The sequence below is a fragment of the Phocoena sinus genome, chromosome 3 (genome assembly GCF_008692025.1).
Source record: "Phocoena sinus isolate mPhoSin1 chromosome 3, mPhoSin1.pri, whole genome shotgun sequence".
Taxonomy (NCBI): domain Eukaryota; kingdom Metazoa; phylum Chordata; class Mammalia; order Artiodactyla; family Phocoenidae; genus Phocoena; species Phocoena sinus.
Window position 1 is genome coordinate 156,607,867 of NC_045765.1, and position 15,051 is coordinate 156,622,917.

The window sequence follows — 15,051 nt, forward strand, 5'->3', positions numbered from 1 at the left end:
TGGCTCTCAGTTTTCTCAGCTGTAAAATAAGTCAGAAATATTTACATCACAGTGTTGTGGGTATTAAATGAGTTTGTACATGTAAAAAAATAGCAAGACAAGTCATATACATAATTAGAAACTGATAAATGTTAGCTGTAGTTAAAGAGTTATTTCTCACCTATCTCTCTTGACAAAACTCAATGTAAGAGAAACAGTGAACATTACTTTTATATTAAACAGTCATTTTCTCATTTAAATGCAGGCACTTTATTTTTTAAAGTAAAATTGTAAGCATTTGTTTTATTACATGCTTTATATCGATTTATAATTGTATTACAATTTTAAAATTAACATCAGGTTATGTGTCTAGTAAGTTTCTTGCAGCATGGAGATTTTATTTTTTTCCACTAAATTACAACACTATTGACTAAGAGATTAGTGTAGCAACCACAATATAAAGTCATAAATATTACTATCTTTTATTAAATTATAACAATGAAATTTAATTTTGGTAGCTATTTGAAAGCTTTGAGTGCTTTATGGAACTGCTTTTTAGCTTCTGGAAGGAATATGTGCATGTGTTTGTTGTTCACATATGATCTTTCCATCATCATTAACCATGGCTGGTTTAGTGGATATTGTTATTTAACTGATGCAAAAGAAGTATAAGTAAGTTTCTTTGTCATTTCTTCATGAAAGATTAACATTTAAGACCACAAAACCAATTAATTGTCTTTATTAAGTTTTTGCGGTAAAGCATTGGCATTTGTCCAAAAATAAGTCAGGTAGATATTGTCTTAGCATGTATCAACAAATAATTATAAGGTCAAAACTTTTAAAATTATTTAAAATGTTTTCACTCAGAGACTAAAAAACATATCTGAAAACTAGATTTGAAAACTAGATTTTTAAAATTTTCTTCAAATGTGAATATATTAAAATCAAAATACAAAATCACATTAAAATACAAAATCATATTCTACATAATAAACTCTGACACACTAAATAAGCACAGTGATCTTTTATATTGATCATGCTCTAGACATAGAGAATATTTTAAGGATTTTCCTTAAATTTTTTGTCAAATATCTTACATATTTCAGTGTAATTCAACAAACATTTATTTGGCACTTACAATTCCAAGAACTTGCTATATTCTAGGAGAAATATATTTAATAAAATGCATTTGCTACCCTCCAAGCACTTATTGATTACCAGTAGGAAAACATAAAGTATATTATATTAGATCTTAAAGAAGGAAGCCGCCACAAGGTGCTAAGTGATTACAAAGGGGACAATTAGCTCTATCTTCAATTTCAGGGAAGCCTTAAGGAAGCAACATTTCCCCAAATGTAATTATAAAAATTTCAATAGTGCTGTATGAATGTCAGCCACTTCAATTACATTCTCCATAATACCCACAGCAACACTGCAACGGAGACAATATTATCCCTAGTTTACAGATGAGGAAACTGGCATTCAAATATATTGTATAATTTAAAAAGATTGCACATTACTAAGTGAAGGTCCAAGAATCAAATATAAAAACAAAAATACAGTATCATGGTCATAGTTGGCATTAGACAGTTTTACTTACTGTTAAGTTTCTATGCAAACTTCACTGTTGCTTCAACCCCACTTACACTCCCCACCTTTTCTTACAGAAAAAGGGATAAGTATCTCTCCCTCTTGAAACTGGGTCCAAGGAATTGACCTATTGTAAGCATTGCTCTTAGTCTAAGAAAATTCTGGCAATCAGAACATCAGGAGTGAACATTTACTGTCTTAACCTGAAAAATGTTAATAACATCACAAAAAGTTTGTTCTTATTGATGATTTTTCAGTAACAATATGTAGTAAGATGATCCACTTAATGAGAAAGATTCCCCCACAATAAAGAAAAAAATGTTGATAAGACCTTTTACATCAATAAAGGCGTAAGTCCATGTTTTTGATTTTGAATATTCAATAGTTGGATGTTTTTAAAGTACCCTGAAGATTTTTCATATTCTGAAAAAAGACCCTTTGTTATTCACACTTTAGCAAATGAATTCCCTCTAGCATGATTTTATTTGATTTTATCCACATATTCCATTTGATATATCAACATACTTATGTGTAGTGAATAGTACAGGTTCATAAATATTTTAAATTAATAAACATGTCCCATTGTCTTCTACACCCACTAAGCATATAGTTTTTATTTCTCTCACCTTTTAAAATGAGATAGTCAACAGATTCTTCTACATTTAATTCATCCAATAGATAAAAGATCCAATGGTCATGCATTTGTTTTAATTTTTTTTTTTAATTTAACATTTAGCATTTTAAAAATTGAACATCTCTATTGGAGTATAATTGCTTTACAATGGTGTGTTAGTTTCTGCTTTATAACAAAGTGAATCAGCTATACATAGCTATACATAGCATTTGTTTTTCATGTAGCTGAATATTGTCATTTGAAATGTATGAAATGTATTACCAAAGGCAACACTGAAAATTAAATATAAACTAAAAATAATTAAAAATGTGAATTAAGGAGACCCCATGTCACTAAATGTAGCATACGTAGAGTAACAAATTGTCAAAGAATCCTAAAAAATATTGATAAAGTCTAGTCCTAAAACTCCTGAAAACTATAAATTTCGGAATCTGTTTCATGAACATCATCTCTAAGTTATATACTAGTCAAGAGAAGAGCACAGTTAGATAGTATCTAGGTTGCAGTCATGTCTTCTTAATTAGGGAAGGTTTGCTGCATATTTATTCCCATATGTAAAGGACTTAAGGCAGCAGGGAGCCCAAGAAGTTGTTATTGGGCAAGCTAATGTAGAACTACAACTGAGGGGAAGGGAACAATTTGTAAATTACCTGGACGAGCTGTGAGTTTATAGGCATAAGGTGACACATAGTTTGCACTGCCATTAGAATGTTGGATAGCTCATTTGTACAAAGCTTTAGCCAGCCTGGTGTAAAGTGGCACACTTACACCCAGTGACAGTTTCTCAAGGTAGCAATGGAGGCCATCAACCACAGTAGAAAGAAATGTTCTGTTGGCATGAAACATTTTTTTTTTTTTGCCAGAATTCATTTATGCATTCATTTGTTCATTAATTCCTTTCAGCTAGTATTATTGTGCATCTTTCTAAATATTATTGTGCAGGGGATGCCACAGGGAGAAAAAAGTGTCCCCGCTTTAGACTGGCTCACTATCTAGTGGGAAACACATACACATAGACAATTAAAGAAAACAAACTTTTAGTTAGCATACAAGTAGAAGTGGTCAATTTTATAAAACAAGCCATGGAAACTTTCCCAGAAGAAGTGATAATTGAATTTTATCTAAACAGACTAATAGAAATTAATGAAGGGAATATAGAAAGGATTATTCCTGACAAAGAGTATGATGTGTACAAAAAACAGAAGCATGGAAATATTTAAGAAATTAGGTTTGAAGAGTGGAAAGCTGCTGTCCGCGAAGTTGAGAACACATTATTTCTTCCAAAGTCATACAGCATCTGTGAAATGCCCGGCAGCCATGTTTTAAGACTACTGTTTTCTTTCCAGTGACACTCTGAAACCACTTTTATTTTCCCATTTATTACCAGAGGAAACAAATTTCTAGGCCACCCCTGTCTCATGACAGCATACAGTTTCTAATTAATGTTTTTGTCTTAATCCTGCTTTCTAAACAGTAACTAATTTCAAACCCTCCCATACTTTCCTTGGGCTCTCCGTCAGCCCTATTCCAAACCTTACAAAATGTTTATCTCCTCCCTCTCTTTGAGTAGCAAGCATTCTACCGTTTCTCTGTGGTGCCCTCCACTGATGCAGCCAGTCAATGTCTGATTTTGTCACACTACAGGCTTGTGTCTGATTGTTTTTTGCTATTTGCCTTGAACAGGATAAGAAAGTAAACAGTCAAATTGAGAAGGATCTTGTAGGACTCCTGGGAAATACAGCTTCATGATTAGGGGTGCAGACTCTATATCCAAATCGCAGAGTTTGAATCTACTCTATATTACTGACTACCTCTATAATCAAATAGCTTAACCTATACTTGTCTCAATTTCTTCATCTGTTAATAGGACAATAATAGTACTTCCCTTAGAGAGGTGTGTGTGTGTTTTTAACTGAGTTAATATCTGCAGTATGTTTAGAAAGACAACCATGTATGTTAGTTATTATATATTATGTTAAGAAACTTGGATCTCTTTTTATAAGCAATGAGTAGGAGTATGAATGCATGTAACTCTTAGACCATTAAGCACCTGAGAATTGAAAATATTTAAGAGGACATGATTGGAACAAGAATATCAGTCAAGAGACCTTTAAAATAGATTTATGAATGACTGAAGTAGAGTCCTGAAGGTAAAGTCAGAACAAACACGTTGACTGAAATATTTGAGAACTGACATCACCTAGACCTTGTTATTTATTACATATGTCTACATGCAGGCATGCATGAAATGTTTGTATGTTCATGCTGTGATTGCAATATAATTGTGATCATATAGAACATACAATTATAGATATACAGGTTGCAATTTATAAATACTTCTAAGTCAATTCATTTAAAGTATCTGAAAAAAGAGTGGTTTGGATGCAATATATGCAAAATTAATACCAGCCAGTTTTACTGACAATTACTTTTGATTTCATCACATGATCTATGAGACAGAAAATATATTTAAACTTACTGGGAATATGCTGAATTGTGTCTTATTTAATCAGTTCATTTAATGCCTAGAAACCAGTCTATGTAGTTAAATGTGTGAACAAAATGTGAATACATATGTCTGAAGGTCATAAGTGATTGACTAATTGAATATAGCCACTTGGAAACATGGCATTAAAATGGGTTGGTCAGTCAATTAAGTAAGACTTCTTGGAATCTGCAAGATGACATTGGCAATTCAGAATTCATAAACTGGTTTGTAAATAGAGTACTAGAAGAATAGAAATTATGCAAATCACAACCCCCTTCAGTATTTAACAAATGTCATCATTTCAAAGCACAAATCAGGAACTGACAGGTTACTATTAAATATTAGACTTGTAATTCTGGAGCTGCTAGATGAGTGTCTTTTCAGAAACAAGAATGTAAATCTAAGGGTGAATAACTGACCTTAAAGAGAAAGCTCATATGCCTACCTTTTTTTCTACAATTTTTATTTTCCAAATATAAATGTAAGTATCTAAAGAAAAATGTCTAGGTAAAAAATAAGTTGGGCTCAGTTACAAATTTACCTTTATTAGGTTCTGTTTATCTATACCATTGCTTTTTGGTTCATTTCAATTTTGAAACTTTCCAGTAATCTCCCATAGCTTATGCAAACGATATATATGATGAGTGTTTACAATTTCCTTTTGTCATATTATGGGTGAGATGGGTAAATTATAGGTGGATGATATTTTTAATTGTGTTGTTTATTTTCTTAATGAGGGATTTTAAAATTTCTTTGTATACTTTGGATGTACATCATTTATCATATGTGTGTTCTGCAAATATTTTCTCCCAGTCTATGGCTAGGATTTTCATTCTCTTAATGACTTTCAGAGACCAGAGTTTTTAATTTTAATAAAGTCCAACTTATTACTCTTTTCCTTTCATGGATCATGCTTTTGAGGTTGAATCTAAAATTCATTAACAAACTTAAGTTCAGATAGATTTACTTTCAGAAGTTTTATAGTCTTTCATTTTATATTTACAATTATGATTCATTTTTAGTTTAATTTTATTTAACTTTTTTTTTTTTTTTTTTTTTTTTTTTGCGGTACGCGGGCCTCTCACTGTTGTGGCCTCTCCCGTTGCGGAGCACAGGCTGCGGACGCGCAGGCTCAGCGGCCATGGCTCACGGGCCCAGCCGCTCCGCGGCATGTGGGATCTTCCCAGACCGGGGCACGAACCCGTGTCCCCTGCACCGGCAGGCGGACTCTCAACCACTGCGCCACCAGGGAAGCCCTAATTTTATTTAACTTTTAAGGTCTGTGTCTATTTTCATATGTCTGCATATGGACATTCAATTTTTCCAGCATAATTTATTGAAAAAACTGTCCTTTCTCTGTTGAATTGCCTTGGCATCTTTGTCAAAAATCAGTTGACTATATTTGTATGGATCTATAGCTTGCCTCTATTCAGTTCTATTGAACTATGAGTCTATTCTGTAACCAGTACCATATTTATTTTATTATGGTAGCTATATAATAAGTTTCAAAATGGGGTAATGTGAGTTCTCCAACATTTTTTCTGCAGTACTGTGCTGGCTCTTCTAGATCTTTTGCTTTTCCATATACATTTGAGAATCAGCTTATTGATATCTACAAAAGAGCTTGCTGAGATTCTGACCGTGATTGTGTTGAATCTATAGATCAAGTCTGGAAGAATCACATCTTAACAATATTGATTTTTCCTATCCATGGACATGAAATATCTTCCCATTTATTTAGAACTTTGATTTCTTTGTCAATCTCTTGCAGTTTTCCATATAGAAATTCTGTACATATATCATTACATTCATATCAAAATATTTAATTATTTTAATGTTATTGTAAAACCAATGCTTTTTAAAAATTTCAAATTCCTATTGTTTATTGTTGGTAGATGGGAAAACAATTGGCATTTGCACATTGACCATGCACTTGTAACCCTATTGTACTCCCTTCTTAGCTCTGGGACTTTATATGTAGCTTTTTTGATTTTCTCCAATGACAATCAGGCCATCTGCCAATAAAGACAATATCATTTCTTCCTTTCCAGTGTATTTTTTTTAATGTTTTACTTGTCTTATTTCACTAGCAAAGTCTTCCAGTATGATGTTGAATACTTGTGTTAAGAAAAGATGCTCTTGCTTTGTTCTAGATGTTATGGAGAAAGTATTTTGTCCTTCAATGTTAAGTATGATGTTAGCTGAAGCCTTTTATGGACAATCTTTATAAATTTTAGGAAGTTTTACACTTTTATAAGTACTTTTTTCTTTAAATGTTTGGTAGAATTTACCAGTAAAACCATATGGGCCTAGTATTTGCTTTTTTGAAAAGGTCATTAATTATGGATTCATTTTCTTTAAAAGACATAAAGATATTCAAATTATTTATTTCTCCTTATATGGGTTTTAGTAATTTGCACCTTTCAAGAAATGGTCTACTTCATGTAAATTATCAAATTTGTGGACATAAAGTAGTTAATAATATTATTTTACTATCTTTTTTTTTTTTTTTTTTTTTTTTTTGCGGTAGTGGGCCTCTCACTGTTGTGGCCTCTCCCACTGCGGAGCACAGGCTCTGGACGCGCAGGCTCAGCGGCCATGGCTCACGGGCCCAGCCGCTCCGCAGCATGTGGGATCTTCCCGGACCGGGGCACGAGCCCTTGTCCCCTGCATCGGCAGGCGGACACTCAACCACTGCGCCACCAGGGAAGCCCCTTTACTATCTTTTTATTGTCCAGGTGATTGGTAGTGGTAAGCTCTCTTATACTTTTTTTTTTTTTTTTTTTGCGGTACACAGGCCTCTCACTGTTGTGGCCTCTCCCATTGCGGAGCACAGGCTCCGGACGCACAGGCTCAGTAGCCATGGCTCACGGGCCCAGCCGCTCTGCAGCATGTGGGATCCTCCCAGACCGGGGCACGAACCCGCGTCCCCTGCATCAGCAAGCAGACTCTCAACCACTGCGCCACCAGGGAAGCCCTCTTATACCTTTTTTTTTAATCCTTGATTAGTGTTTCAAGATGTTTTGTAAAAGAAAAAAATCTTTTATTTTTTTAGAGAAACACTTTCATTTTGTTGATTTTTCTATTGTTTGACTATTTTCAATTTTATTATTTCTGCTCTAATTTTACTTCTTTAGTCTTTTAATCACATTCTTTTACTTCTTTATTCTTCTGATTTCTTTAGGTTTAAATTGATTTTCTTTCTCTGGGTTTCTAAAGTGGAAGCTGAGGTTATTGATTGAATATCTTTCTTCTTTTCTTTTTTTTTTTTTTCTTCTTTTCTAATATGTTTTTGTAATACTATAAATTTTCCTGAGCACTGCTTTCACTGTATCCCACAAATTTGTAACATTGAATTTTTACTCTAATTTAGCTAGAAATTTTCTTTCTTTAATTTCTTTTAAGACTACTTCTTTGACACCTATGTTACTTAAAAGAGTACTTTTTAATCACCATTTTTTTGAGGTTTTTCCAGTTATCTTTTTGTGTTATTAATTTCTAGTTCAATTCCTTTATGTCCTGAGAAAATACTTTGTATGATTTCTGGTCTTCTAAATTTGTTAAGGCATGTCTTATGGCCCAAAAGTGTAGTCTACCTTAGTAAATGTTCCATGTTAGCTTGAGAAGAATATGTATTCTGCTGTTGTTCGATGAAATATTCTATAAATGTCAATTAGATCCAGTTGATTTTGGGGGCTTTTCTGTTTACATGTATCAAACATATCTGTTTGAATATATAGAAATATGTTGAATTCCCCATCTAATAGTGGATTTGTCTGTTTATCTTTGTAGTTCTATCAATTTTTGCTTCGTGTATTTTGATGCTCTGTAGTTAGGTTGATACATATTAACAATTGTTTTTTCTTCTTGGATAACTGACCTCTTTATTGTTATGCAATGCCCTTCTCTTTCCCTAATATTTTTTCTTATTCTAGAATTTATTTTGTCTTAAATTAACATATCAACTCCATTTTTCTTTTGATTAGTATTACCATGGCATACTTCCTCCAACTCTTTACTTTTAACTATCTTTGTCATTATATTTAAAGGGGGAATCTTTCAGACAATATATTTTGGGTCTTGTTTCTCTTTCCACTCTTTTAAGCTCTATCTTTTAACTGATATATTTAGATCATTTATATTTAAAGTCATGTTTGATATAATTGCTTTAATATGTACCATGTTTATAGTTGTTTTTAAATTCATTGCATTAAGTCTTTGCTATTCTTTGCTCCTGCTCTAGCTTCACTAGTTTTAGTTGAGCATTTTATATGATTCCATTTTGTCTGTTCTCTTTGTGTAGCAATAATTCTTCTTTTAATTTTTTATGGTTGCCTAGAGTTTCCAATATACATTTTTAACTAATCTCATTCTAAATTCAAGTAACACTATACTTCTTCACATGTAGTGCAAGTACCTTACTACATTTATTTCCAATTTCTCCCTTCCTTCTCCTATTTGAATGAATGAATGAATGTTGTCATTCATTCAACTTAACTCTATGTTATAATCACAGAGTACAATATTATTATTCTTGCTTTAAACAAACCATTATAGTCCTAAAAATTAGATGGCCAAGCATAGGGTGCATGTTTAGAGCAAAAGGTCCTGAAATTTCTGAGGTTTTATCACTCACTAAGTGCTTTTCCAGCATATACCTGAGCATACTAATGCAAATATATCATTTCATATGACAGTCCTACAATTCATAAGATCCTTTCACTAACATATATCTTCTCTTCCCACAAACCCATATGTAATTACTCCATTAGTATTTTAATTCCAAGAAAAAGATTTACCACCTTGCATGTAAACTTATTTTAAGTTCATCTTGTTAAAATCCATCTCCTCATTCTAACCTATTCAGATATTTTAAGATGCAGAGTCTATTTTACAGAATATTTATAATCTCTCAGTTTCATAACTTTGCAAATCTAATAAATAGGCTTCCTATGTCTTCTTCCAATTCATTGGTGAGTGAAAATGAAGCATAGTTTTATAATACATACATTTTCAAGGACTCGTGACCCCTGCTTCCCCCACCAAGCAATTAATAATATTACTTTTGTTTGGCCAATGGGTCAATCACAAGTACTGTTTAGGAATAAAGAGCCTAGTTTTAATGCAGATGACAAGAGCAAGAGGCAACTTGTAGAGAAGTAGAATGGGTTTATGAACCTAGAATTCTAGAGGTAGCACACTTTTAAAGGCAAGTCCTATTTTGTTGAATTCTTTTGACCTGTATATCTTCATTTTTGCCTATGAATTAAATTCATTGTAGGTAGACCAAAATAATTAGCTTAATTTATTATTATAATATTTTATACTCATGGGCTGAATTGCAGTCATTTTAGTCATAAAGATCATGACTGAACTTTCCTATTTTTTTTCCAACTAAACCTATATACAAATATTAGACAATAAGAAACTGACTTTAAAATGTACTGGTAGTTGTGATGTTTGTCACAAGCAAAGCCAAGGGCTTTGATAAAGAACCCAGGAGTTTCTTGATTATGTGAACTTAAGGCAAAGAAAACATTTTAATAATAATATTTTTCCTCAGCCAAGTTATTCCATTTAGAATACACTGAAAAAAATAAATATATATTCTACAAGAATGTCTCTACTATTGAAATGTGTCTATCAAAATATATCACACACCTGCAATTCTATGACTTCTGAGTACCTTATGTTTATTTACTGAAATAAGTATTTTTACTATGAAATTGCTATTAGCATAAAGTTTAAAAAGATGTGGTAGGTTTTAGCAAAAGTGAATGTACATATGTAAATAAGATAATCATGAGTGTGTAATTTATTTCATCATGGAGAGATAACTTGATGATAATATTAACATCTTTAATAACCTAAATAACTGCAACCATATTCAATATTCAGGATCTTCAAAACATTCACTATTAACAAACTTGGATCAAAACTCGAGAAATTTTTAAAAATCTAATTAGATAAAAATATGCAAAGTATTGATATATATTAAACAGTGGCTTATACATTTGGGAATCACTATAATCACTGTTATACATTAAGTTATGTCACTTAAAAAGATATGTTGTAACCCTAACTTCCCTTACCTCAGAATGTGATCTAATTTGGAATTGGGTCATTGTAGAGGTAATTAATTAATTAAGGTGATTGCATACTGGAGTAGGATTTGTCCATAGTCCAAAATAATTTGCATTCTCATAAGAAGACAGTCATGTAAAGTGGAGACACACAGAAGAATGCCACATGATGGCAGAGGCAGAGACTGGAGGGATGCAGCTACAAGACAAAGAAAGCAGAGGATGAGAGCTACCAACAAAAACTAGAAAGAGGCAGCAAAGGATCCCTCTACAGCTGTGAGAGGAAGCATGATTCTGCTTGATTTTGGACTTATAGCCTCCAGAAATGTGAGATAATACATTTCCACTGTTTTAAGCCACCCTAAGTTTGTGGCACTTAGTTTGGACAAACCTAGGAAACTAGTACAATTGCCAGAAATATTTGGGTATCAAATAGTATTAGAGTAATAAGTGGCTGCCTCAATAATTCATATATACTTAGCATATTGATTTGGGATATGTTGTACCAATACTATTACATTTAAGTATTTGAACTCTGGAGATATTAAGAATGGAATAAATAATATTTCAGTCATTCCAGGAATATTTATCAAGTGCTGTCCTCATGCCCAGCTTGTTATAAGAGCTTGGGATACACAGGTGAACAATATCTACAATGTTTCTCCTATGACAGAGGATTCTGGAAAAACTGATAGTAAACAAATATGAACTAAACAATAGCAACAACAAATAACAGTAAACATATTTTAACTGCTAATAAGTGCCATGGAGTTAAATAAATCATGGGAAATTCATCAAAGGAGTTTTGAGGGTTCAAAAGCACTGCTATTTTATTTAGAGTAGTAAGAAAAGGCCTCTTCATAATGGTGACAATTGAGCAGACACTCCGCTGAGGGAAGTGGGAGAAACAGTCATGTGTCAATCTGGAAAAGAGCTACCAGAAGAGAGAACAGAAAGTGTCCCAAGTTTGGAGAGGGCGAGAGTGTGAATGGAGGGGAGTGAGGAATAGAATGTTGGGAGATGGGACCACAGGGAGATGATGAAGAGCCATCACACGGGGCCTCAGCCATGGTAAAAACTTTAGCTTATTTTAGATGAGAAGCAATTGGTTGGTTTTGAATACAGTGATATAACATTCTTTGTATTTTAAAAGCATCACTTTCACTGCCTTGTAGAGACCAGAGTACAGAGCACAAGGGTAGAAGCACAAAGCATATTTGGGGGCTATTGCAAAAATTCATGTTTGGTGGGCTGAATAATAACCCTCTCCCAAATATTCATGTTCTAAAGCATGAAAATTGTGAATGTTACTCTATGTGGCAAAAGCGACTTTGCAAATGTGAAGTTAAGGATGTTGAGATATGGAAGTGAGTATGGATTATCTGGGTGGGACCAATGTAATCACAGGGTCCTTATAACAAGGGGGCATCATGAGGTTCAAGAGTAGGAGAGGATATGTGACGATGAAAGGAAACAGATGTAGGAATGATGTGCTTTGAGGATGGTGAGAGGGGCCATGAACGAAAGAATGCAGGCAGCACCTAGTAACCAGGAAAGGCAAGGAAATAGATTCTCTCCCTAGCGCCTCCAGAGAGAACTTGGCCCTGCCAACATCTTGGTTCCAATCCAGTGGAATCCATTTCAGACTTCTGATTCCCAGAATTATAACACATGTGTTATTTTATGTCACTAAATTTGTGGTAATTTATTACAGTAGCAATAGGAAACTATTTCACCATGTGAAAGATGTTGCTAAAAGTATATTAGAAGTACATTTAGGAGCTTCCCTGGTGGTCCAGTGGTAAAGAATCCGCCTTGAAAAGCAGGAGACGCGGGTTTGATCCCTGATCAGGGAATTAAGGTCCCACATGCCATGAGAAAACTAATCCTGTGTGCCACAAACTACAGAGCCCACGCACTCTGGAGCCCACGTGCTACAACTAGAGAGAAGCCTGCGTACCACAACGAAGAGCTCACATGGCCCAACGAAAGATCCCACATGCCTCAACGAAGATCCCGCGTACCGCGTCTAAGACCCATCGCAGCCAACAAAAGTTCATTTAGTCAGAAGGGTCCAATTCTCATTACTTTCTGAGATAACATTAGCAAGATTGGCTAATGGTTTCAAAGTGTGTTGTGAGAGAGGAGTCAAGAATAACATCAGTGTTTTACCTTAAGCAAGTTTTAATTTTCAGAAATCGTTAAGGTAACAGAAAAGCTGCCTGAGAAAGAATGGAAATCAGGAGTTCAGTTTTGGATATCTCAGGTTTGAAATGCCTATTAGACATTGAAAAGGAGGTGTATGATAGAAAGTGGAATATGTAAAGACTCAGAGTTAGTGTGGAGATTATATTAAATTAAATTAAGTTACACATTTGGGAATAATAATTGTGCCATACATCTTCACACATAAATAAATGCATACATACCTTCATACATAAATACGTAATCTTCATACACAAATGCATGCATACATATATTATCTTTATACATAAATGCATACATACATATGTTATCCAATTTAGATTCATTTAACTCTCACAAGGCCACAATTAACTCATTATTTTGTTGCCTGCTCCGTTTTTTATAAATCTGTAGCAAATGAGACTCAGAGATTTTAAAACCTATTAAAAGGTCTACTTTGTTACAAAGCTCAAAATATGTTTTACTGCCTTTATGTTTTACTGCTTCATGTTTAACAAAGAGATTTTATTTTCTTCAAACGCACTTATGAAGATGTAAGAGGTTTTAGTTTAAGGAATTTGAGGGCTGATCAAGGAAAAATATATGAACAAAAGAGCCAGTACCACACATAAAGCTTTTCTTGGAAATATTTGGACAGGGTTTCATGGCAGGAGAAATTCTTCACAGCACGAGATTATCCAGAGGCCACAGCGGACATTGGGGGCCATCACCCAGAAGGGAAATAAGGTAAGAGACCTCTGGGAAAATGGGGACCCAAGAGTGAGCTTACATGTGTAGATGATGTGCTCAGCATAATGTCAGGTCATCTTTGGGTCAGAGAGCTCAAAAAGGTCATCCCAAGTTAGGGTCTTATAACTATAAGACTCTATCTTATGAATAGCCTGCAGATACTGGGTGAAATTTCATGAGGTACGCAAAACAGCCAGGCTCTAAATGGCTAAAAATCTGCGTGTTTGGACTATTTTGGAAATACTTGCACGTGAAAAAAAATTTAGCTTGTTATCAGTGGGCTTTTGAGCAAATGAGTCTTAACATACAGTGAAGAAGTAACCTAAGGATCAATACACAGAAGCTATCTTTAGTTCACTTATATAACAGAAGAGAATATCAATTTTTAAGTATTTTTGAAATCTGAAGATATAAATGTTTTAAATATAGCTTAGATAATCTATAGGAAAGTAAAGCAAGGAATTAGAGTGATGACTAATATAGGAAATACATGTCTTAGAGAAATCTAAGTAATACTTTTGAATACTGTAGTAAAAGTTTTATTTTCTATGAATATTATGTAATACCATTATTTATAAAGTTGCCTTCTCTTCTTATACTTCAACACAACTCTGAGCCCATAATATATCAGCCATCTAGATAATGAATAATACTCAGAATACTAATTATATTGTGAGCATGCATTAATGAGTAGAATAAAATTATAACAGGGTCTAATTTTCCCTTTTGTTTCCATTCATATTAAAAATAAGCCAAAAAATCAGGTAATATCTTTAAAACTGCAATGGCTGAAAAAAGTTTTCAAATGCAATAATACTCACAAGCAGTATGTAACTGAGACAAAAAAGGAGGTGCAATATAGTGTCCTTGGCATATTTTACTAATGCAAATCATGACCTAATATACTATGAATATCACACACTCTAATTTTTCAAAAGAATTGTAAGAACTAATATAGGTTTGTAATCTATTCTTTCGATAAGTAAGAAAAACACAACATATCAACAATACAAAAGACATTTTAATATTATAGAATAGCATAGGTATAAAATCAGATAAAGATCACTACTTCCAAATTAAATAACTAGCGTCATGGAAAAATACTGATTGTGCCCTCATTTTTCTCCTTGCATGATAGACTGGTACAAATTCATTCATGATCTACCACCATTGCACATCCAGCAGTCAGTAACCACCAGTACAAACTGTTAGACCATTGAATTGCTATCAAATGGATTTAGTGACACACATGGAAAGCTGTGATTCAGCAAGAAGCAGCTCTATTTAAGCCTTTTTTTTGGACAACAGTGAAAAGTGCTGAAGTGCTACTATTCTTTAAGGAA